Source organism: Protopterus annectens, chromosome 3.part1, assembly GCF_019279795.1.
Source record: "Protopterus annectens isolate FY-2018-M chromosome 3.part1, PAN1.0, whole genome shotgun sequence".
Taxonomy (NCBI): domain Eukaryota; kingdom Metazoa; phylum Chordata; order Ceratodontiformes; family Protopteridae; genus Protopterus; species Protopterus annectens.
Genome location: NC_056732.1, coordinates 1,718,450,095 through 1,718,475,036, shown reverse-complemented (window position 1 = coordinate 1,718,475,036; position 24,942 = coordinate 1,718,450,095). Strand labels below are relative to the sequence as shown.

General features: G+C 43.6%; 1 protein-coding gene across 1 annotated transcript in view; it reads right to left on the bottom strand.

Annotated features, from left to right (window-relative positions):
* Positions 1–24,942, bottom strand: part of LOC122797841 (vomeronasal type-2 receptor 26-like) — a 115,146-nt gene that overhangs the window by 67,936 nt on the left and 22,268 nt on the right. The window lies entirely within an intron of this gene.

Here is a 24,942-nt window from a genome sequence, read left to right as displayed (position 1 = left end):
TAATATTTTATTTATTACCATGCATTGTCATTTATTATTTTCTTTTTTCTTTGTTTTTATATATATTGTTCACCTTTATTTATTTTAGCCTATTTATTTTTTGCCCTTGTTTGTGTGGTGTTTCTCCTGGTACTCTAGATTTCTCACACATAATAAAGCCATGTTTTTTGACTGGCTGTGATAAACATTCCTCTTATTAATATATGCCCCAGGATTCATGAATCCTCTGTGTAAGACTAAAGTAGTCTTACACGGAAACGCCAGTCTAAGAGTAAGATGTGAGTGCACCATGCATATTAATGAGAGCGCGCTGCCTCAACTCTAAGGCTAACACAGAGCGTGCACGAGTGCAGGGGCATGTCAGACTGCTGAGCAGTCCAAAAATCCACACCCCTGCAAGTCTCTCAATAGGGAAATGTCAATTTACATGAGTGAGTCCACTCAAATGTGTACATACCCAACACTACACAACCCCACATTCTAAACCCCTGTACAATTATAAAATGTATAACTTTCATTTTTTTTTAATTATTCCTGATATAGCTGCCCATATTTGCGCGTGTTTGCACGAGTTTGCCCATTACTTAGCTACAGTTAGCAGTTTAGACATCGAAGAGGATAATAAGAAACTTATATGCAAGTTAAGCAAAATAGCAATAGCATAGTGGTAGAGCCTTCGTACAAAGAGAAAGCATTCCCAGTTCAAGTCCCACCACTCCCCTTTCTATTTTCTGTTGGAAATCTGTATATAAAAATAATCCCTGACATTTATCATTTAAATTTCAGTAAAAAACATTGAAATGGCCTATGTAGTAGTGAACAAATTTTATATATATATATATATATATATATATATATATATATATAAGAAAGTGAAATGGTTATGCATACTGATGGATGCATAAATAACGTATCTTAAGCAATGTGAAGCACTGCTAAGCAAAGTTTACCAGTATTAAACATATTTAAATATAATTGCATGTAGCTAAGCACTGCTTTAACTAGTGCAATAGATTTGTGTGGAGCTGCGCATCACACAAATGAGAGCAAACAGAAGATGTTTGTGTGTAGCTGCACACCGCAACTAACCAGTGCAACAGCAGGCAACAGTGGGCAATGTAGAGCAAAGTAGAGCAACGTCGGGCAATGTAGAGCAACGTAGAGAAACGTCGGGCAAAGTTGAGCAAAGTCGGTAAAACACAGCCACACCTCCTAACCGGTCTGGCCAGTAGTAAAATAAAAAGCAATGACAGGCCTCGAACCTGGGATACTGTGCACCATAATCACAGTACTGAGCCACTAAGCCATGACAGCTTTTCATAAGCATGCACTTTCAACACACACATACATATCAATGGAAGTTTACCCATTGCTAAGCAGGTGTGCCTTCAGCTGCATTTTTTTCTAAACTGGCCAATCACAAATAAGTGCGGGAAATGATGCATATTTAAGCTCCATAGGTGGGAATACTTGCCATAACTGGTTGTAGCTCCCATATGCAGGCAGCAATGGCCGGTGATGGAGAGGGCTCTCGTTTTTGAGCGCAACGTTGGGGCATTGAGGAGTCAAAAGTAATGGTTTGGCTCCTTGTCCATAATCATGAGGATAAACTCCTGCGGGGCCAGTACCAGGGGCACCCAATACAAAGCGGAAGCCTAGGACTGTCTAGCTCATGAACTCACCAGTGCCACAGGTGTCCCTCGGTCTGGTGAGCAGTTCAGATACCACCACACAGACCTGAAAAAACACAAGGCAGACGAAATGGACCAGTGGAACCAGGAAGCCCGTGAGATGGAAAATTCCCCACTACTGAGTAAGTAGCCATGGAATTAAGTATGTAAGAATTGCTATTCTAGCGTATACTATGGATAGGTATGTCTCAATATCACTTCATTTACTTCACAGCTGAAGGTGTCCGTGCTGCAAATCAGTAAGCCTATGCTGATAGGCTGCTAAGGCTGTGTCACCAGGCAAGTTAGTAATTATTCTGCTTGTATTGTTATGTAAAATAAATGAGAGAGCCTGAAAAAAGTGTTTTAACACAATAAAGAAAGGTATAATAATTCCATAATAATTATTCTGCATGTACTGTTATATAAAATAAATGAGAGAGCCTCTAGAAAAATGTTTTAAGTCTTTAATAATGGTATAATTCCTGGAGTGTGTCTGTGTCATTTTCTTTTATATGTTGTTGTACTCTTGCATTATAGAAATAGTACTGTTGTATTAAGTGCTGTTAACATACAGTTGGGTAGGGCCATATAAAGTGGATGAAGGGAGTGCCAGTAGCTTTTAAGCATACTAACAGTCCTCAACTGTTGGTTCATGTCCAGCATATACAGGTTAATCTGGCACATGAGTAGCTTGGTATTGTGTTCCCCATAAATGTCATTGTGCTGGCAGAAATGTAGGGAGCTGTTAACATATAACTGATAATTTCACCTAAACATATCTAGATAAGTATAGGAAAGTAGAGCTGTCAGTGTACCATCTCAGCAGTAGTGTGTCTGAGCAATTCACAAAATATGTAGCAGTAACATCTGCATCCTGGACAGTTTGTATGTCAGATACAGCCCATGTATATAAAGATCTAGCAAAACCCATTTCATGATCTAAGGACAATTGTGTAGTGTAATAATACATGTAGGGGATATATAACTGCAGTTAATAGGAATGTAGTGTAAACTAGAAGGATATATAAGTTGTTAATGGAGCTATCATTTTCCACCCTACTGTATGTGCATAAAAATGCAATCCCACACCTCAATGGGTATGTCTAATCTCAAAACATTTGTTGGGACATATGCCCTATTGGTTTATAAATATCTGCATTTATTTTGATGCATGTGCCCTGTTCAAATACCACAATATTGGTGGCCTGTTGCCATCAATTAAACCTGCATGCTGTTGTAATGTCCACTGTTGTTCCATATATGCACGTGTCATACTTGCTATTCAACTGTTGGAACTCTGGTGTGTTGGGTTAATGGAAATACTTCTGCATGCTGTTATAACTAATTGGGAATGCTGTTAACTGTTACTAACCCATATTTTCATTAAATCCTACTAAACATAGAACGTATGGGAAGGCCGGTCCCAGCAGACCCACCTGTCCCACCTCAGCTGGCGATGGCACCTGGCACCAGCAGGTCCGGTGCCCAGCCTGGGACCTCCTCCTCCTCCGTTGGCCCTGTGCCACCTTCAGGTGGAAGGGCTGCAGGGGATGGGGCTCATCCACCCCATGCAAGCATAGGTGGAGGAGGGCCACCTATCACCCTCCGAACAGTTCGGGCTGTGATGCGTAGGGAGATAGAGCGTTCTGTCGCTGATCCTCTATGCCAGCTTGAAGCACGAGTGCCGCAACTCATGGGTGAGCCTACCCCTCTTACACAGCCCCCAACACAGCTACCCTCTGGGCTGTGAAGGTGCAGTTTTGACTGCCCATGGGTGGAGATCTCAGTTCCACTGTTGCCATCTGTGGGCTCATGGGCTTGCGATTTCCAAACATCCTTCCCCGTCAATGGTGTTCACCCACCACATGTATCATATTCCGCCCCTGTATGCATCTTGTTTGTCTTGTCTGTTTACCTGCACAACCTACCTCCCCAAATATACCTATATCCCCTACCCCACATTCCACTCTCACCTGGAAAAAGAAAAAAAGGGCAATCTGCTCAAAAAAAAATTACGCCCCATACATAGCTGCCCATTTTGCACACATGTCTGCTGGACGTATAAAATGTAATTCAGTTGGCAGTACAACATACTTTGTTGTCCTCACCCCTCTCCCAGAGGTAGAAGGTGTCATATTTCCCTCCAAAAGTATTGCATATGCACAGCTGTTGCTGTAAAAGAAATGGGCAGCTATGGTCCTTCCCTACACCCGTCCTGCACATCCCGAGCTGTTTTTCCTACTGTCTTTTCCTCTTTGTGCCCCTTTTTCACCACTGTCCTATCTCCCCATTTTCTTTTCTTTCAAAGAAATAAGCGTGAGGGTTAGCGGGAGTAAGCACTTTTAAGCAGTAGTTAGTGGGTTTGAGTGAGTGTGCGCTTGTGTGCGCTTAGCTAAGCATTGCTAAGCTTCGTGCAGACCTTGCAAACCTGCTTACAACTGCTTAAAAGTGCCTTAGTCATCCTGCATGTGAGGGCCCTTGTTCTGCTCAGCAGCAAAATAAAACACCACTGTCAGTCTTGAACCCTGGATACACTAGACTGCATGAAGTACCACTAAGCCACAGTACACATATAGCAGGTTGTTGCTGAAATAGATATATCATGCATAGGTTCATAGGTTCATAGGTTGGTACTAGGCTATCAGCCCTAGGGCCTATACAAGTCTAGCCATAACAATTCCCTGGCTATTTCTTCCCACACTATTTACTTCCCTGGACCCCTGTCTACCAGGGCAACTGATGTGATCTCTGGGGTGAATTTCCTTTCTCCCATCCAATCATCAGGGTTTCTTTTGAAGAGGGCCAAAGAGGGCACTCTGCTTGACATGTATGGGCAATCTATTCTAGAGTCTGGGGAGTCTCTGGGTCAGGAACCTATCCCTCCAGCATGTTTTGTTTATTGTGATGACAAGGTTTAGATCCCTGGAGCATGTGGCTCTGAGGGATTGGGATTTCTTTAAGTGTAGCATGTCCAACAGCTCTGGGTTTGACATGGCCTTGTATGTTAAGCAGAGATTGCCTCTGAGTAGACGATATGCAACAGAATATAGCTGGAGTTTTTTAAGGTGGTCAGCGTAGAGCATCTGCTTTAGGCCTGTGATTCTTTTAGTGAGGTATTTCTGCAGCCTTTCCAGTTGTTGCAGATGTCTTGAGAGGTACATAGCAAATGGGGCATTGTATTCTGTAATGGGTCTAATGAGGGATGAGTACAGTGGGACAATGACCTCCTTTTGTCTGGATGAAAAGCCCTTAGTGATGAGGTGTGCCACATAGAAGGATTTCCTGACTGTTGTGGCAATGTGGTTATCGAAGGTGAGACCACTGTCCACCTGTGTCCCTAAGTCTCTTATCACACTTTCGGTGTTTAGTGTACTGCCACCTATATGGTAATTCATGGATACATGTTTTTTTCCCAACGGGGCTAACTATACATTTCTTGGCATTGAGTTTGAGTCCATGGCTCTGGCACCAAGCATCTGCTTCTGTAAGGCCCTTTTGTAGAGTATCCACATCATTTGGGGATTCAATAATGGCTCCCAGTTTGCAGTCATCTGCGAACTTTGTTAGCCAGATTCCCTTAGTGTTGGCCTGTACTTCAGAGAAGTATATGACAAACAATAGTGGTTCCAGGACTGAACCCTGAGGTACTCCACTTGTCACTTGTCTGGAGCTGGATTTGGAGTCAGCTACTTTTACAGTGTGGGTTCTATCAGTAAGCCAGTTAGCAACCCATTTGGGTGATGTAGGGATTCATGCCCAACTTAGTAAGTTTATCTATGATTCCAGAGTAGGGGATGGTGTCAAAGGCCTTGGCAAGGTCTAGATAGGCTGCGAGGACCACCTTACTCTTGTCCATGGCTCTGGAGACTGATTCAAAGAAGTCAATCAGGTTCAGGAGACAAAGTCAGCCCTTCACAAACCCAAACTGGGTGGGGCCCAGTGTTTGAAGGTTGCCAATGTCTTTGTTTATAAGTTCCATGATAAAATGCTTCATGGCCTTGCAGATAAGGCTTGTCAGACTGATGGGACAGTAGTTTCCGGGATCCAAGGTGGATCCCCCTTGTGCAGCAGGATAACTGTAGCTCCGTTCCACTCAGTGGGCATGAAACCTGAGGTGAGGCTATGATTAAACATGACACTTAGGTGAGGTGCCAGTTCATATTGTAGTTCATGTAGTACACAGCCCAGGATGACATCAAAATGAGTGAATGCAAAGGAAAAATAGGAATGCCATAACACAAAACCTGTTCTGTGGAACTTTACCAGCAGTTGTTGTAGAATTGCATTACATGACTATGATAAGAGAACAAGCCATTCTAGCAGTAAATGATGTTACAGCAGCACTTTACAACCCCCACACAGTATCATAGCAGGACAAACACTGGCATATCTGACTAAGGCAGAGGACATACATCCCAACTGTGACTACATATCAGGGATGTCCCTGATTTTGAAACATATGTTAGCTGTGTCCCTCTGAATCCCCTGAAATGTACTGACATTAGGCAGAAAGGTGGGGTATTACACCTAATGAATAATGACAATATGTAGGAATTAGACATCACTTGTACTTCAGAAAAGGTGTAGTAATTCATATGCACTGGTTCTCCCAAAGTCTCCACTTACTGTCCCTAATATTTATTAGGTGTACCTCACTTTTACCTACCTTTACCTCACTCTGTTCAAATATATACCTGAGTGTTTCAGAGGCCTGGCCGAGGCAGAAACACACAGATATATCAGCTTTTCTGCTGTTACACACTGTGCAAATATCTTTGGAAGGAGTTCCACAAGCATAACCTTATGTAGGAATACAACACTGAAATACTAAAGGATGTAGCCATGTACTGGTAGCAAACGACTGTAACATTGGCATTGTACCAGTGCTGGAAAGACCTGTGCGTTGCACAGACAGAGAATAACAGCCTAATGTCTGGCTACCATCTGGATAGGTCCACAGTTGTGAGCTATGCAGACAGACTACTTGCCTTGCTAAACTAACAGGTACACAGCAACCATTAATGTCCAGCAAGATAACAATCACACAATAATACATAATACTCTCTGTATGTCTGCATCCCCACCCAAATGTACAATATACCTGTGTGTTCAGGGTCTACCAAGGTTGTAGGCAGGCATACACAGTACTGGAATTGTCCAGTTTTCTTGAGCATCCTGTGCTAATGTCAACAATAAAAAAGCACAAACTGTGCAGAAGTGAGTATAATAATATTTACAGTATAGCAGTTCATAAACAGTTCATGTGCCAAATGAATACATCTCAATAACTACTTTTGTATGGCAGTTAATTGTATAAGTAGAAAAGAAACTACATACTCCCATGTATCTTGTGTTAGCATTTGTAGGGGTGAGTACAATTCCACACTGACAACTGTGTACTGGAAGTGGCAACATTCAGGTCTGAGTACAACATTTAAATCATTGGCTACACCCCTAGCTTCAGATATAAGAACTATAACAACCTTCTGACTTACACAACTGTGTCCACAGCAAACAAGTATGGGCCCCACTTTGGAAAGCTGAAAGGGCTATGACTACCTGACATAGCAATTTATAGCATTGGGTTGCTATGACAGTGAGTACTGCAGTTACCACTCAGCAGGCTGCATGCAATTACCAAATGGTGGCCACCAATTGGTGCAGACGCCATCACATGCACATGTGCAGATACCTATAAAAGCAGGCTGTACTTGCTGCCCACACATGCAATCATCCCATTGCAGATACTGAGAGAGAGAGAGAGAGAGACAGAGACAGAGAGAGAGAGAGAGAGACACACACACACACACCCACCCACACCAGCCAAAAAAAAAAAAAGGCAAAGACACACTGAACTGAAAACTACAAACACATACAAAGGAAAGGTATGTAACAGATATGTATTTATTGGCATGTAGTAGATGTATTTGAAGACTACTCTACATACTTTGAAACATCAATATGTGGCAGCAGTATGTATCTATGCACAGATGTCCTGCATAACTACTGCCATGGACAAATCAGTGTGTAGCTGTGTGCAGTGGGACATAACTGTGATATATGTAGCTCAGCATTAAATGTCAAACATCTGATCCATGTTATCTGTGTTCTGTACAGTAGTGTGGACAATGGCTGTTTGGGGAGAAGCATACAGCTATATAAACATGGATGTGACAGAGTAACACATGCATGATAGTCATATCAATGTGTAGCTTAGCATTGGAAAATGCTGTACCAGGCTATCATGCTAATCTAGCATTTGTAGCTATGTATACACCTTCTAATATTACTGTGTACTCACACATGACACCTGTTCATGTAGCAGCAAGGCCCAACAGGTCAGCCGTGAGGTCCAGGGACTTACAACAGTGTGGACCTTGTGTGTGTATGGCACACACATACAGAGAGCTATATATGTGTCAGATATATTAGCATCTGTGCATGTGCATAGAGCAAGGGACATACTGCAACTGTTTCTGAAGGGAGGTCATATATTTGTTGATGAAGGTTGTTATGTTCATATTTGTATGTAGGTAGTAGTGTGTGGCAAACAAGACAGCATACAGTGCTGGTATATGACATGTGGTGGTTAAACGCTGTGGGTGTGATTTGTTAGGTTTGCAGTGTTGCAGCCAGTGAGGCCTGCTAAAGCCACATGGGCTGAGAACACCTTCAATGCATTTTGCACAAGACTGAGCAATATCATTACATAACTGTATACCTCACATACATCGCATAATTGATATTCCCACCATGAAAGATGGACTGTATATGTGCCTATATGTATATCTATATGTACACCAATGGATGTTTATATGTATGTGTGTGTATATATATATATATATATATATATATATATATATATATATATATATATATATATATATAGAGAGAGAGAGAGAGAGTCATATTTACTGTGACAGATGCCTGGTGACAAAGCCATGGCCTCAAGCTCAATGTCGGAAATGCATTGGCATCCCTTTTGCGAAAAACTCTGTACCCATGAACTACCACATAGGTGGTAGTCGACTTAACACCGAAAGTGTGATAAGAGACCATAGGACACAGGTGGACAGTAGTCTCCCCCTTGATAATCACAGTGCCACACTAGTCATGTAATCTGTCTACATAGCCCACCTCATCACAAAAGCTGTGTCATCCAGGGAAAAAGAGGTCAGTGTTCCCCTCTACTCATCACTCACAAAACCCATTATAGAGTACAATGCCCCTTTTGGTAAGTACCTCAAAAGACATCTACAGCAACTGGAAAGGCCACAGACATACCTCACAAAGAGTATTACTGTCCTCAAACAGATGCCCTATGCAGACAATCTCACAAAACCACAGCTAGCCAGTGTCACATACCACCAACCCAGAGGTGACCTCTGCCTAATATACAAAGCTATGTCCAACTCAGAGCTGTTGGACATGCTCCACGTAAACAGATCACAATCCCTATGAGCTACATGCTCTAGGGACCTAATCCTTGTCACCTCAATACACAGAAAATGCTGGAGGGATAGATTCCTATCTCAGAGACATCCCATACTCTGGAACAAACTACCTATCAATAGCAAACAAAGCTCCTCAGTAACACTCGTCATGAATAGTATTGATGATTGGATGGGATATAGGAATTACTCCCCGGGAATCACCTCTCCGGCTCTGCTTGACAGGGGCACATGAAATTAAATTACTTGGGTGTCAAAGGCCAGGGTACCATCTGGCTAGGTTTCTATAGGCCCTAGGGCCAATAGCCTATTACCTACCTATGAACCAATACACACCCACATGTACTTGTTGCAATAATTGCTATGTGAGGTTGACTTAGTGTGATGGTGGATGTGTTGGTCAATGTGTCACAGTTGTGTATATGTGGGATAGCTTAGTGGGAAACTGTTTCTGTCATGGTATTATGTGTCCTAGATCTGATCCTAGCAAAAGATGTGTATGCTATTGCTAGCCAGAAAAAACAGTATGGCATATGGTCTGATGTAGTCCCTTGGTGTTAACTGGGGTGTGCCACTGGAGGATAAAGCAGCACATGTATGCTCATTGATTGGTACTGCTAGTGAATCCAAATCCTGTATGAACTGTAGTACTACCTGAAGCTGTAGGTCTAAACAGCACAGTATGGTGTATGTCCACATTGCTTGGAAACACTGTTTTGTGTGTTCCCTGTAGTCCTCACTGATTACATACCGTCAGGCATAAGGGTTTGTAAGTACTGACACACAGTACTGTATGGTACACACGTAAAGCTCATCTGGGTTGCCATACCTCTGTGTCCTGTATGTATGTCTGATGTGTGTGTGGGTATGCCTGTAACATGCCCTCGGTCATATGTGTGTTACAGGATATAAGTGCATATCTAGCAACATGTATAGTCTAGTACGGCAGTATGCCACCTATATTCATGAATGTGCACATATTTTAGGCAGGGGTTTTCCATCAACAACTAGTGTGGTATACTGGTAATACTGTAACTGGACTTTACAATCATTGCAATAGATTACATATTTCTTTATGCATTAGCCTGCCTGTGGCTAGGTGGTGCATTGTGTCACATACAGTGTGCCATGTACTGTTGCATAGTCTTACATAGTGGTTTCTCTTTGTTGCTGTGCAGAAAATGTTTTAATATATAGAGTGTGTCAGGCACTGTCAGGCAGTTGTGGGTTGAGCACTGATATGTGGTATTGAAAGTGTGTATCCTCTGACAGACAATAGTTTGCTATTTATGGCAGTTCAGCGATATCTGTAATGTAGAATGTTAAGTGTGCCACATGACTTGCTCATACATATTGTTTCATTGGCTTCCAGGGTCATGGCCCACCATCGCAACCCTACCTATAGTCGTGCAGAGGATGAAATCATAACCACCAGTCTCATCCAAAGCTACACCCTGCTATTCTCAAGAACCAGCCAGGACCAGCATGAGCAGACTGCACTGTGGCAAGATATTGTCCATAGGATAAATGACATAGGCATGCATAACCGGACATATGAGCAGGTACGCCATCACTGCAGTGATTTACTTAGACATGTCCGGCAGCATGCGTCTGATGTCTGTAGGCAACAGCTTGCCACAGGTGGTGGGGTTACCACCCATCCCCTCCTCATCAGAGTGGAGGAGCTGCTCCTGAGCCTGGGGGCTCCCGGCCAACAACAACAACAGCACACATGTATCATCATTGAGGCTGGAGCCCCCCAGCAAGTTCACATGGAGCGTGCAAGTAACATGGCATACCTGTAAACTACTGTAACCTCTATTGTTAGATCATGCATATGTGAGATGTGTACTGTGTAGTTAGAAGATGTGGAGCCTGGTGTTGTGCAATACTGATAATTTGGAACAAGATGTGTAGGCCTGTGACTGTCAACCATTGTGCTACTGTAAGATTGCAAACCCACAGTAGCAATGCCACAGTTGTTGCCACTGACATACTGTTTCATGTCCTTGTAGGTCCCTCTGGTGTGACAGCAAGGAAGCAGACCCATGCTGGTGAGTGTGTTCTACATTTAATATTGCAAATAAAATGTGCATGTCATAGGTGAGGTGCAGGCCATGTACACATGTAACACACCTACGCATAATACATGCTGTGCATGTTTGCTGTGAGACTATGCACATCTCAGTAACGTGAGTGGCTGCCTCATACACATGCAATACACAGAGCAGCCCAAACAGTTGCGGCTACACTATAGTAGACATTAGATAGGCAGTCGATACACATGCATACAACATACACAACTTCTTCATACGCAGTAAATGTTAATATGCTACACATGGTGTATTCAGACACATGCTGTAAGGTCACACTCCAGTATCCCAAATGTCATCCACACAGCACACATAATATACCTGAGGGGTAGAGGTCTATCATGGGGCAGTGCAACACTCTTCAACACACAACACATTCATGTTAGGCAATGCTCCCTATTGAGCACCTTACAAACCCATGTAACAACTGGCTGTGAAATGGTGAATGTAGCCATGGTACTGCGGTTCAGGTACAGCATGATAGATGCCAGTCTGGCACACATTAGCAGCCTTGAGTGACCGCATGATGCTGCATGATGATGGCTCATGGTACTACATGCCATCCAGTTACAGTAACCACAGTACTACACATAGCATTTATTGCTATACACCTCAATGTTGTGTGTATGCAAACATATGCACCTAGACACAATATGCATAACAATCACCATTTGCACAAAGTGACACATATATGTCTTGTAATGCTGTTGAGTGTATAGGTCACATGACACACATTGGGTGATGTTTAATGTTGCAGTTGTGTTGTAGCATGTCATGTCATGGCTGGCACTGGCATGTGCACAATATGTTATACACTCACCATAACTACTGTACAATGGCTATGTTGAGCAATGGTATTCCATCAGGTATACATGCACCACTCATCCTATGTGTATACATAGCATGCATGAGCTAAACCTGTGCCCACAATTATCTGCTAAATACACAGATGCTCTAATCAGTAACAGATATCTATGTGACACACAGATAAACATCCAGCCATGGTATGTATACCTTTGAGTGATGGTGCACAGCACATTAAAGAGCTTGTAATACTTGCACAGCAATGTTGTGTCCATGTACAAATTGCGTTCCAGGGTGAGGCCAATCACTGAACAACAAAACACATGCATCAAAGCCATGTATACTGTTATTAGCAAGGACTGTCTACACTCACACTACATGCTGTTGAGCAACACATGTCCTGCATGCTGACATGTGTGATATGACTGTTTGTCTTGTGATACTGTACCCCACCATCAACCGCCATTGAGTATGTTCTGGATTGCTGGTGGTATGTGTGTGTGTGTGTGTGTGTGTGTGTGTGTGTGTGTGTGTGTGTGTGTGTGCATGTGTGTGTCTCTGCTTTAGTGAGGAGTGTATTTGTGTGCATGTGTGCATGTGGGCATGTGTGCATGTGTTCATGTGTGCATGTGTTCATGTGTTCATGTGTGCATGTGTGCATGTGTTCATGTGTGCATGTGTTCATGTGTGCATTTGTGCATGTGTGCATGTGTGCATGTGTGCATGTGTTCATGTGTGCATGTGTGCATGTGTGCATTTGTGCATGTGTGCATGTGTGCATGTGTGCTTGTGTGCATGTGTTCATGTGTGCGTGTGTGCATTTGTTCATGTGTGCATGTGTGCATGTGCACTGACATCATGTACAGGTTGTAAAGTGTGTTTCCTGTCTTCCTCTCAGAGGTGCTGAGGTTGGGCTGGTTCACTGCAGCAGGGAACCTGATGTCACTGACACAAATAGTGATAATGAGGATAGGTGTGTTGAGGCACAGGCATGTTTGCCAGGGTCTGTCATTGGGCCACCAATCGACAGTACACAGCTGTCCACCCCATCCATGCACACAGTCATACTGTCAATACATCCATCATAGCCAATGCCCTTAGCTGAGAAACAGTGTAAAGTTGACAATGGCCAGAACTGTGTGGTACCTATGGCGCATGCATTCGGACACAGCAGCCATACCCAGAGGTCTGGAACGGTACCACATAGGCAGATGTCCAGGTGTTCTAGTCGGAGCGCTGCTGGTCATCATGCCCCTGGTAGATGTGCCACAGGTCTTACACCCTCACGCATGTTCCAGGCTGTCATGGAGGCACAGGCACATATGGAACGGTACACCAGACAGAGACTAAGGGCACAGAGGGCACATAACACTGCTTTAAATGACAGTATCCGTGACCTAGCAGGTGCCATCTGTAATTACACTGAGGTCACTGATAGACGTTGGGGTGAGACATTAGATGTCCTCCGCAATGTTGTGTCCATGTATCAGGACAGTGCGGGATGGTTGAGATGTCAACGTGGATGTATGCCAGCATCATCAGCAGCTGGCAGTTGCCGCGGACGTCCCTCAAGTCACAGCCACTCCCGTAGTGCCAGTACCAGCCCCAGCAATGTTGGGGGTGGGCTGTCCATAGACCATTCTAGAAGACCATGTACACATGGCTCTGGAACAGTCCCAGCATGGACCTGGGTCCAGTGTACATATGTCTACCTCTGAGGATAGTACTCAGTCTGGCTTAGTACCTGATACTGTCAGTAACATCCCTGCCAGGCACAGGTACCATATCCATGGCCAGAGATGGTGATCTGTAAAGCCTGGCAGGTACAGTCTGTGGCTGTCCCACAAATCCCTGTATATGGCAGCCACATGGTGGAACTGTGTGCATGCAGACACACGCACACATAAACCAGACACCTAGGGCTAACACATACCCACACACATTACATCAACATTGGCCCATACCAGTACTCTTGGCCCTCACACACACACACACACACACACACACACACACACACACACACACACACACACACACACACACACACACACACACATACATGTCGATTGTATGGCTCAATGTAGGCCTCTGGCAAACCAACAACACACCCTGTGCATATGATAAAACCTGTGCCACCTCCTGTCATCTGTAACATTGATGCAGGAACAGGCTAATATGGTGCTGATGCACAGGGTGACTTTATAGCAGTATAGCAATGTTAGCATGTTGTCAGCAGTAAAGTGTAATGATATCCTTGAAGGTGTAGCTGAGCAGGCATGATGCATTAAAGCTATGATTGTCAATGTAGTATTGTTTACACCAGTGTTAATCCCAATAGTGTATTGTCATACGTGCCACTTGGCTGATGTGTGTAGTATTGGCAGCATGTGTTAGAGAGTAGACAGTATGTGTGGGATGTGTGCAGCACAGGTTTGCAGGTGTACATTTGTGAACATGGTGGAGATGCACTGTCTGCATGTACGTGCATAGTGGACACATGGGCAGGGTGACATGCCCTGTATTACACAGTGTTAACACTCCATAGTTTCTATTGGTGGCCAGTATGCATTGCACTACACACATTTTGGAACTTGGGTACACATGTGTGTATGACATGGTTTGACACTGTACTGTGGGTGATACTGTTACTACCTGTCATTGGTTTGCATTCTGGTAGTATACATAACTTCAACAGCCTGACCATAAACAATCATTAGATGATGTCTTGACTACTGACACACAGATGTAGGACACACAGTAACATTTGAACCCTTCAGGAACTCTACAATGCCAGTAACCAGTGGTGTTCATCTGCACCCATTCCTGGGACCACTCCTGATTGCCATATAGGTCACTTAGGCACAAGCAAACACAGTAGGGATATGTCCATCCACATCTGGAAATGCATACTGTGGCCTGTAATGCATTCTCCAGATGACACACGCATCCTCCACAAGGGTATCATACAGACAGATACCTGTTGTCAAACCCATGCTGTAAAGCTATAAGCCAACTAAAGCATGGTCATCCACCTTTACAAAACATAGTATCCCCACAGTACCACATAGTTAGTAGCCCCCAACATGTTGACAGGTACTGATGTGTACATACAGCCAAGTGTTACATCATCTCTCCTTTGGTAATCACATTTCCAAAAGTATTTTGAAATCTCTCGGTGAATCACATAAGCAATAAGGGTCTGCATGCATATCCACAAAGGTTGTTGTACACCTATAATGAATAGCCATCATTGACAGACTTTGCTGCATTTTAAATGGTCTGAAATATACCTCAGGCAGAAACCTTCACTCACACTATTTAATAGAAACCGTAATGAGTGTGTGTGACATGGATGACCTAGGCCAGGGATCACTGCAGTGGCTGGGATTGTCACAAGCATACAGATGTGCCCTAAGGTCTGGAAAGTAGCAGCACACTCTGGCAAAGATAACAGATGTATTCATGGAGAAAGTAGGGTTCCCACCTATGAAATAATTGAGGTCACATGTACGTATCTGTATTTGTCACACAGCTACCTGCCATGCAATGCACATACTGTTGTCATTGTGATATGTCATACAGTAGTAAAAGGAAAACCCACAATACAGTGACCAGCTGTGTCACACACATACTTACCAAGTGCAACATTCAAACCCATACCTAACTACTTTATGATACTAGAGCAGTATGCATTTATACAATGCGCTATACACATTAATGGGAGCTCTTTTTTTCACAGGTATATTTGTAGCATGGTGACCTCATCAGACTTGACAAAGATAAGTATACCACTTTTAAGGTGTTGTAGCTGTCTTCAAAAAGGCTGCTCTTCTAAAAGGAGATACACACACATTCATACAGTTGTCAAGTGCAGGATTCAAACACCTACTGCACTACTTCATGATACTAGAGCAGCATGCATTTATACAACACGTTATACACATTACTGGAAATTCTTTTTTCCACAGGTATATTTGTAGGATGGTGACATCATCAGACTTAACAAAGATAAGTATACCACTTTTAAGGTGTTGTAGTTTTCTCCAAATAGGATGCTTTTCTACAAGGAGATACACACACACACACACACACACACACACACACACACACACACACACACACTCTCATACAGTTCTCAAGTGCAGGATTCAAACACCTATTTAATTACTTTACTATATTAGAGCAGTCTGCATTTACACAACGAGTTATGCACATTATTGGGAGCTCTTTTTTGACAGGTATATTTGTAGGATGGTGACATCATCAGACTTTTAAGGTGTTGTAGTTGTCTCCAAAAAGGCTTCTCCTCTACAAGGAAATACACACACACTCTTATACAGTTGTCAAGTGCAGGATTCAAACTCCTACCTAATTATTTAATGATACTAGAGCAGTACGCATTTACACAACATGCTAAACACATTCCTGGGAAGTCTCCTTTCCACAGGTATATTTGTAGGATGGTGACATCATCAGACTAGACAAAGTGGGTGACATTAGGTGACATTGGGTGGGCTACATGGAAGGAATTTGTAGACACTTTGGCAATGTGATCATCAAAGGAGAGTTTACTATCTACCTGTGTCCCCATAATTACATTCTCTGTACATACTGGATTACCACCAATGTGGTAATTTGTGTGCACTTTGTTTTATCCAAGGGGGATGACTATGCATTGTTTGGCATTCTGCTTGAGGGCGTTGTTTTAACACCAGGTATATGTCTCTGTAAGACCCTTCTGTAGGATGTTTGTATCAGCCGTGGAGTCAATTATGGACCACAGTTAGCAGTCATCTGCAAACTTGTTCAGCCATACTCCCCCCATGCTTGCCTGTACCTCTGAGCAGTATCTATTGAACAGGTGGGGTCCCAGGGCCAATACCTGTGGGATGCCATTTGTGACTGGTTTAGAGTCGGACATGGCACCCACAACTCTGAACATGTGTGCTTGATCTGTGAGCCAGTTGGCCACCCATCCTGTGACATAGCTGTTAATGTTCAAGCTGGTAAGCTTGTCCATGATGCCAGAGTGGGGAATGGTGTGAAAAGGCCTTAGTGAGGTCCAGGTGGGCTGTGTGGACTACTTTCACCTCCATCTATGTCCTTGGTAACTGCTTCAAATAAGTCAACTAGGTTTAGGAGCCAGGATCTACCTTTAACAAAGCCAAGTTGGGTAGAGTCCAGTGTATGGAGATCCCCAATATCTCTGTTTATGGGTTCCATGATAATTTGCTCCATAGCTTTGCAGACCAGACTGAGTAGGCCTACAGGGCAATGGTTTCCTGGTTCTGTTGTGGCACCCCCTTTGTGGAGCTGGATGAATGTTGCTGTATGCCATTCTTTGGGTATATAGCCTGTGGTAAGGTTAAGTCTGGACAGTGAATGTAGGTGAGGGTGTAGTTCCTTTTGGGGCTGGTGTAAGTCGCAGCCTGGGACACCATCCAGTCCCATTGATGCTGTGTTCTTAGCTTTGGAGAGGGCTGTTTTTACCTGCATGTCCATGAATTCTGGTGCTTTGCATTCTTCTGGGATGGACACAGGCCCTTTTGGGGGTGATGTGGGGGGGAGTTTGCACTGAACCTGTCCCCCAGGATGTGGGCAATGTAAATTGGTTCAGTATATCTTTTTTACCATTTTGCAGTAGCTGACAGCATTTTTGAGAGTTGGCACCTAAATGTTTGGTATAGCTAACGAAGGCTTTGTGGCTGTTATTCTTACATTCCTTGGTAATTTGTCTTTAGAAACTGGCCTTGGATTATTTTATGAGCGATCATTGTTTCTTCCTAATAATGATCATGATGCCTTTCCTTATGTGAAGTTTGCTCTATCATGTGTTCATTCCCTCCTTCTGTTGTATAGCTGTATTTATGTGTGACAGCCACCAGATTGGTTTCCTATTTTTGGAGGAGTGCATCTTGGTTTTATTTGGCATGACTCAATTCATGCATCCCTGTAGATGCTCATAGAATGCACTTGTAAATGATTCTGCAGATTGTATAGCATTATCCTATAGCAAGGGTGCTTTTGAATTTTTCCACTTTGGTCTTGAGAAGTGTGCTGTTTGCTTTAGTAACTTTCTTCACAGTGGTTTCCTTAACTGTGGGGGGGTGATGTGGATGTCCAGTGTGATTACTTTATGAATTGATATTACCAGCGGGGGGTTTATCTCTGTTGTGGAACACTGGTACCCCATGTTGGTGATGATCAGGTCCAGTATGTTATCACCTCTAGTGGGTGTGGTGACCAGCTGTTCCAGAGCATTTGAGTTTCTAAACTCTAGGAAGCATTGGGCAAAGGACGTTGTACACGAGTAATTCTCCCAGTCAGTGTTTTGGTAGTTGTAATCTCCTCATATAATGGTGTTTGGTAGGACCTTTATATTTTCCACTGTTCTCAGGAATACTGAGTGAGGTTCCTGAGACAAGGTAGGTGATCTGTAGCAGGCTACAATCTGATAAGCAGCTTTGCCCAATGTTAATTGCACTTGCATGGTCTCCAAGGCCTCATGCTGTGCCACTAACCTAAAGGTGTGGGTATCCATAAGGTAAATGGATACACCACTTCCTTTTGTATTTCACTCTGGGTTTTGGGGCTGAAGATCAGAGGTATTGTGAGTGTTTTACGTGGAGCATGTCCAACAGCTCTGTGTTAGACATAGCTTTGTATGTTAGGCAGAGATCACCTCTGAGTAGGTGATATGCGAGAGAGTACAGCTGGAGCATTTTAAGATGGTCTGTGTATGGCATGTATTTCAGGCCAGTACTGCTATTTGTGAGGTATTTCTGCAGGCTTTCCAGTTGTTGTAGATGTCTTGTGAGGTACATAGCAAAAGGGGCATTGTACTCTATTATGGATCCAGTGAGTGATGAGTAGAGGGGAACAATGTCCTCTTGTATTCTGCATGAGACACCTTTTGTGATGAGGTGTGCCATGTAGAAGGATTTCCTGAGTACTGCGGGGATGTGATTATTACAGGTTTGTCCACTGCCCACCTGTGACCCAAGGTCTCTTATTAACTTTCAGTGTTAAGTATACTACCGCCTATGTTGTAGTTCATGGCTACAGAGTTTTTACCAAAGGGGATGACAATGCACTTTTTGGCACTGAGCTTGAGGCCATGGCTTTGACACCAGGCATCTGTCTCAGTGAAGCACTTTTGTAGGATGTCCACATCTTCAGTAGTTTTGATTATGGCTCCTAGTTTGCAGTCATCTGGAAACTTCATTAGCCACAGACCTTCCATGTTAAAGTTTACTTCAGGGAATTAGATACCAGACAGGGCAGGACCCAGGACTGAACCCTGTGGTACTGCACTTGTCCGTTGTCCAATGTCATACTTGGAGTCTGCTACTTTCACAGTGTGTGTTATGTCAGTTAGCCAGTTGGCAACCCATTTTGTGACATAGCGATTTGTACCTAGTTTAGTGGGTTTATCTGTAATTCCAGAGTGGGGGATGGTGTTGAAAGCCATGGCAAGATCTACATAGACTGTGAGAACCACCTTACCCTTGTCTATGGTTCTGGTGACTGCTTCAATGATGTCTATCAGGTTTAGGAGACATGATCTGCCTTTTACAAACCCAACATGGCTGTGGTCCAGAGTTTGGAGATTACCAATGTCTTTTTTTATAAGGTCTCATCTCCTAAGTGCCTCCTTCATTTTATTCTGTTATCTCTCAGAAGATTTCTCTCAATATTACAGAATATGATACTAACTCAAATTCTTCTATTCAATATTCACTACTACCTATTATCTAATGCTCTCTCATAGTGAGTTTTTCTGAATCTACCTGAACTGGTCAAAATATTTTTTGGATTATTATATAATTTGAAATTTTTTTGTATAACTTGTGTGAATATTTGAAACTTGTTGTATAACTAGTGTGAATTGTTTTCTATCATACTTATTTCTGGAGCTTTTCTCCCCAGGACTCCATTGAAAATGGGTTCTTTGGCCCAATGGACTATCCTGGTAAACCAACTTCAAATAAATAAAATAAATAAATAAATTATATGATGATAAATTCCATGGCCTTGCAGAGCAGGCTTATCAGGCTAATGGGGCGCTAGTCCCTGGGGTCCATGGTGGCTCCCCCCTTGTGTAGTGGGATAACCGTCACTGTGCGCCATTCAACAGGCACAAAGCCTGAGGTGAGGCTATGACTAAAAATGGTACATAGGTGTGGTGCCTGTTCGTTCTGTAGATTGTGTAAAACACAGCCTGGGATGTTATCTGGTCCCATGGATGCTGTGTTCCTGGCTTTGGAGAGTGTTTTTTACCTGTGCAGCCATGATGACAGCAACTTTGCAGTCTTCTATTATAGATATGTGCTCTTTCATGGGTGAGAGGGGGGTAAAGTTAGCACTGATCCTATCTGCCAGGATGTTGGCAATATCAGTTAGGTCTGTATATTTAGTGTCATTATGCTGTAACTCAGAGCAAATCTGAGTGTTGCCATTGAGATTCTTGACATAGCGATAGAATGCTTTGTGGTTGTCTTTAGAATCAGTGTCAATTTTGTTTTCATAACTAGCTTTGGAGGATTTTATCATGGATCACAGCTTCTTACTGATGTGGACCATGGAGCTCCTCCCCTCATGGGATTTTATCCTTTTTTTGCAACAGTATTTTCCTTCTGTTGTGCAGTTTGTGTATGGCAGGGGAACACCAGATTGGCTTCCTTTTCTTGGAGGATGGTATCTTGGTTCTGTTTGGGATAGCACGATGCATGTAGTCATGTAAGTGCTTATAAAGTGCAATTGTGAAGGATTCAGTAGTTGTAACTGTATTGTCCATCTGCATGGGTGTCCTGCAGTTCAGCACTTCTGTCTTAAGAAGCATGAAGTTGGCTTTGGAGAAATTTTTTTAACATGGTTTCCTTAATGGGGGTGTGGGTTCAGGATGTGGATATGTAGGGTAATTAGCTTATGGTCAGATGGGACCAATAAGGTGCTGTTGCTAGGTGTGGAACACTGGTCATGCAGGACAAACCAAACCCCGTAACCAACACAAATAACCACAAAGTGAGCTAAATGCTACTCATTGCCAGAAGTCTCAGCCTCAAGATGCACACACTCGAGGCACTTCTCATTATGGAGAATATTGATATCTGTGCAATATCAGTAACCTAGTTTAAGGCTCCAGACAGCACACCAGCACTACCAGGATACTACTCATTCCATACCTTACAGCATCAGAACCTGAATCATAGCACATAAGGTGAGGATGTATCCAATATTCATCAAGGATACCTACACCTCTCTCTACATGCTGTCTACAGGATATGTGCCCATAGAATGTTGCACAACAACGTTCTTCACACTCCACAGGGGTGGGGCCACAAAACCCCCTTGGCATTCATGCTCTATGAGCCTGATGAGTGTGTTCTGCAAGGCAATAGAGCCAATCATAATGGAAGTCAACAATACAGAGATTGGGAACCTTCACACAGTTGAGCACACCCTGTTTGGCTTCATCAAATGCAGACCACACCTCCTGAACTGGGAGGATTTCTTTGACAGTTACCCAGGCTACAGATGATTGAAATGAGCTCCACACAGCCTACCTATACCTTGCTAAGGCCTTTGACACCATTCCCCAGTCAGGTATCATAGATGAACGCACCAACCTGGCCATGAATCCATACATCACAAGATGGATTGCAAACTGGCTCACGGATAGATCCCACATATTATGAGTTGCTGGCTACATGTCGGACTCTACACCAGTAATGACTGGTGCCCCCAAGATTCAGTCCTGGGGGCCCTCCTGTTTGGTATAGACTTCTCAACTGTACATGCCAACACAGGAGAGTTGTGGGGAACTGTAAAGTGTTTGCCATAATAGATTCCCCGGCAGACAGATATATTCTCTGAGACAGATGTGTGGTGTCAGAATCATGGCCTCAAGCTCACTGTGGAGGAATGCATAGTGATCCTCTTTGTTGAAAACACAATACCCACAAACTACCACATGGGTGTTACCCCCTTAAAAATGACAAGGTGATAAGGGATCTAGGGACACATGTACATAGTCATCTTTCCTTTGACAACCATGTTGCCAAAGTGATTGGGTGATCCTATGTGGCCCACCTAATCAACAAAGGGTTTGCATCAGGATCCAAAGAGGTAGTGCTGGCACTCTACTCTTACATTATCAGACCCATCATTGAGTACAGTGCACCATTTTGGATGTACTCGACTTAGCATATCCAGCGGCTGTAGAGACCACATAGGTACCTCACCAAGAGGATTACTGGCCTCAAACAGTTGTGTTATGCAACACAACTGGTAAAACTAAATCTGTTCTTCATTTCATATCACCTACTCAGAGACACACACTGCCTAACATACAGAGCCATGTCCAACACATAACTGTTGAACATGCTCCATCTGCACATAACAACACTGAGTCACCCTACACATTCCAGGGATATACACCTCATCAGAACGATGAGTACAACATGCTGGTAGGATAGAGTACCATTCCAGACACTTGCTATACTGTGGAACAGAGTCCCAGTGTACATCAGACAGAACCCCTCGCTGGCATTCTTCAATTGGAACCTTGATGAGTGGATGGGAAACAGACAATTCATGCCAGGCATCACATCAGCAGCCCCGCTAGAAAGGGCTTAGGGTGCTAACTATTAGAACTAGGCCTTGGGAGACTACCCAATGGTTTGGTGAAAGCTGCCCAACTTGCGTAGGCTGATATATGCCTTTGTGGAGATAGTTCATAGGTTCATTGGTTCATACTAGGCTATCTGCCCTAGGGCATTTATAAGCCTAGCCAGAATGTGTTTGGTTTTCGCCACCCATTTCAAATTTATTTTGCTATGCCCTTTTTCAAGGTTAGTATACTGTGCCTCTGTCTAACAGTGACACAGAAGTGATACCTGGGGTAAACCTACCATCTCCCATCCACTCATCAAGATTCCTCTTGAAGAGAGTCAATGAGGGACTCTGCCTAACCTGGACTCTGATTTTATTCCAGAGTGAAGGGAGCCTCTGGGTTATGAATCTGTCCCTCCAGCATGTCCTATTTATTTCAGTGCTGAGGTTCAAGTCTCTCGAGCGCGTAGCATGATGGGATTTGGATTTTCTGAGGTGCAGCATGTCCATTAATTCTGGGTTGGACATGGCTTTATATGTCAGGCACAGATTGCCTCTGAACAGGCGGTATGCCACTGAGTAGAGCTGGAGTTTCTTTAACCAGGCAGCATATGGCATCTGTTTGAGCCCTTTGATCCTCTTGGTGAGGTACTTTTGGGGTCTTTCCAGTTGCTGCAGGTGTCTGGTAAGGTACATCCCAAAAGGGGCATTGTACTCAATTATGGGCCTGATGAGGCATGAGTAAAGAGGCACGATGACCTCCCCTGATCTAGATGTGAATCCCTTCATGATTAGGTGGGCTATATAAAATGCTTTTCTAACCACTTTGGCCACGTGGTTGTCAAATGAGAGATTGCTATCAACTTGGGTCCCCAGGTCCCTAATTACTTCTTCTGTACTTAATGGATTACCACCTATGTGGTAATTTGTGGGCACTTTGTTTTTGCCAAAGGGGAAGACTATACACTTTTTGTCATTTAGCTTGAGGCCATGGGTCTGGCACCAGTTGTCTGTTTCTATGAGGCCCTTTTGGAGGATGCTTGTGTCGGCTGGAGAGTCGATTATGGCACCCAGTTTGCAGTCATCTGCGAACTTGATCAGCCACAGTCCTTCCATGTTGGCCTGTACCTCTGAGAAATATATACCCAACAAGAGAGGTCCCAGGACTGAGCCTTGTGGGACACCACTTGTAACTGGTTTGGAGTCTGACATGGCTCCAGAAATTCTAACCATGTGGGTTCTGTCCTTGAGCCAGTTTGCAATCCATCTAGTGACATAGGGGTTTATATTTAAGCTGGTGAGCTTATCTATAATGCCCGAGTGGGGTATTGTATCAAAGTCTTTTGCGAGGTCCAGGTAGGCTGTGTGGACCACCTTCCCCTCGTCAATGGCCTTGGTGACTGTTTCAAAGAAATCAACCAGGTTTAAGAGGCAGGATCTGCTCTTAACAAAGCTGAACTGGGTAGGATCCAGTGTCTATAGGTCCCCAATATCTTTATTTATGAGGTCCCTGATGATCCTTTCCATAGCTTTGCAGACCTAGCTAGTCAGGCTTATGGGGCGATAGTTTCCAGGATCCGTTGAGGCACCATCTTTATGGAGAGGGGCCACTGTTGCTGTACGCCACTCTTTGGGCACATATCCTGTAGTAAGGCTGAGATTGAGCAGTAGTTTTATGTTTGGGTTTAGCTCTTCTTGGAGTTCATGTAGGATGCAGCCCGGGACACCGTCTGGTCCCATTGATGCTGTGTTTTTTGCTTTGGAGAGGGCAGCTCTTACCTGAGCATCTGAGATGTCAGGGGGGGGGCAGCACTCTGCTGGGATAGATATTTGCCCTTTTGGTGGGGGGGGAAGGTAGACGTTTGCACTGAACCTGTCAGCTAGGATGTTGGCAATGTCTGTGGGTTCAGTGTATTTTTTGTCATTTTGAACTAATTCTGAGCATATCTGGGAATTAACAACCAGGTTCCTAACATAACTAAAGAAAGCCTTGTGATTATCCTTAGTGTCCTGTGCAATTTTTCTCTCGAAGTTGGCCTTAGACAATTTTATGAGTGCCCCTAGTTTTTTGCTAATACTGATCAGTGATGCCTTCCCTTTTTGGGATTTTGCTCTATCATTTAGTAGCTTCCTCCTTCTATTGTATAGTTTGTTTATGGCTGGGGTCCACCAGACAGGACGTCTGCCTTTGGAGGATTGGGTCTTGGTTTTATTTGGGATCGCATGATCCATGCATTCCTGAAGGTGTTCATAGAATGTGTTTATAAAGGATTCTGCGGTCTGGGCCGTATGTTCCACAGGCCTGGG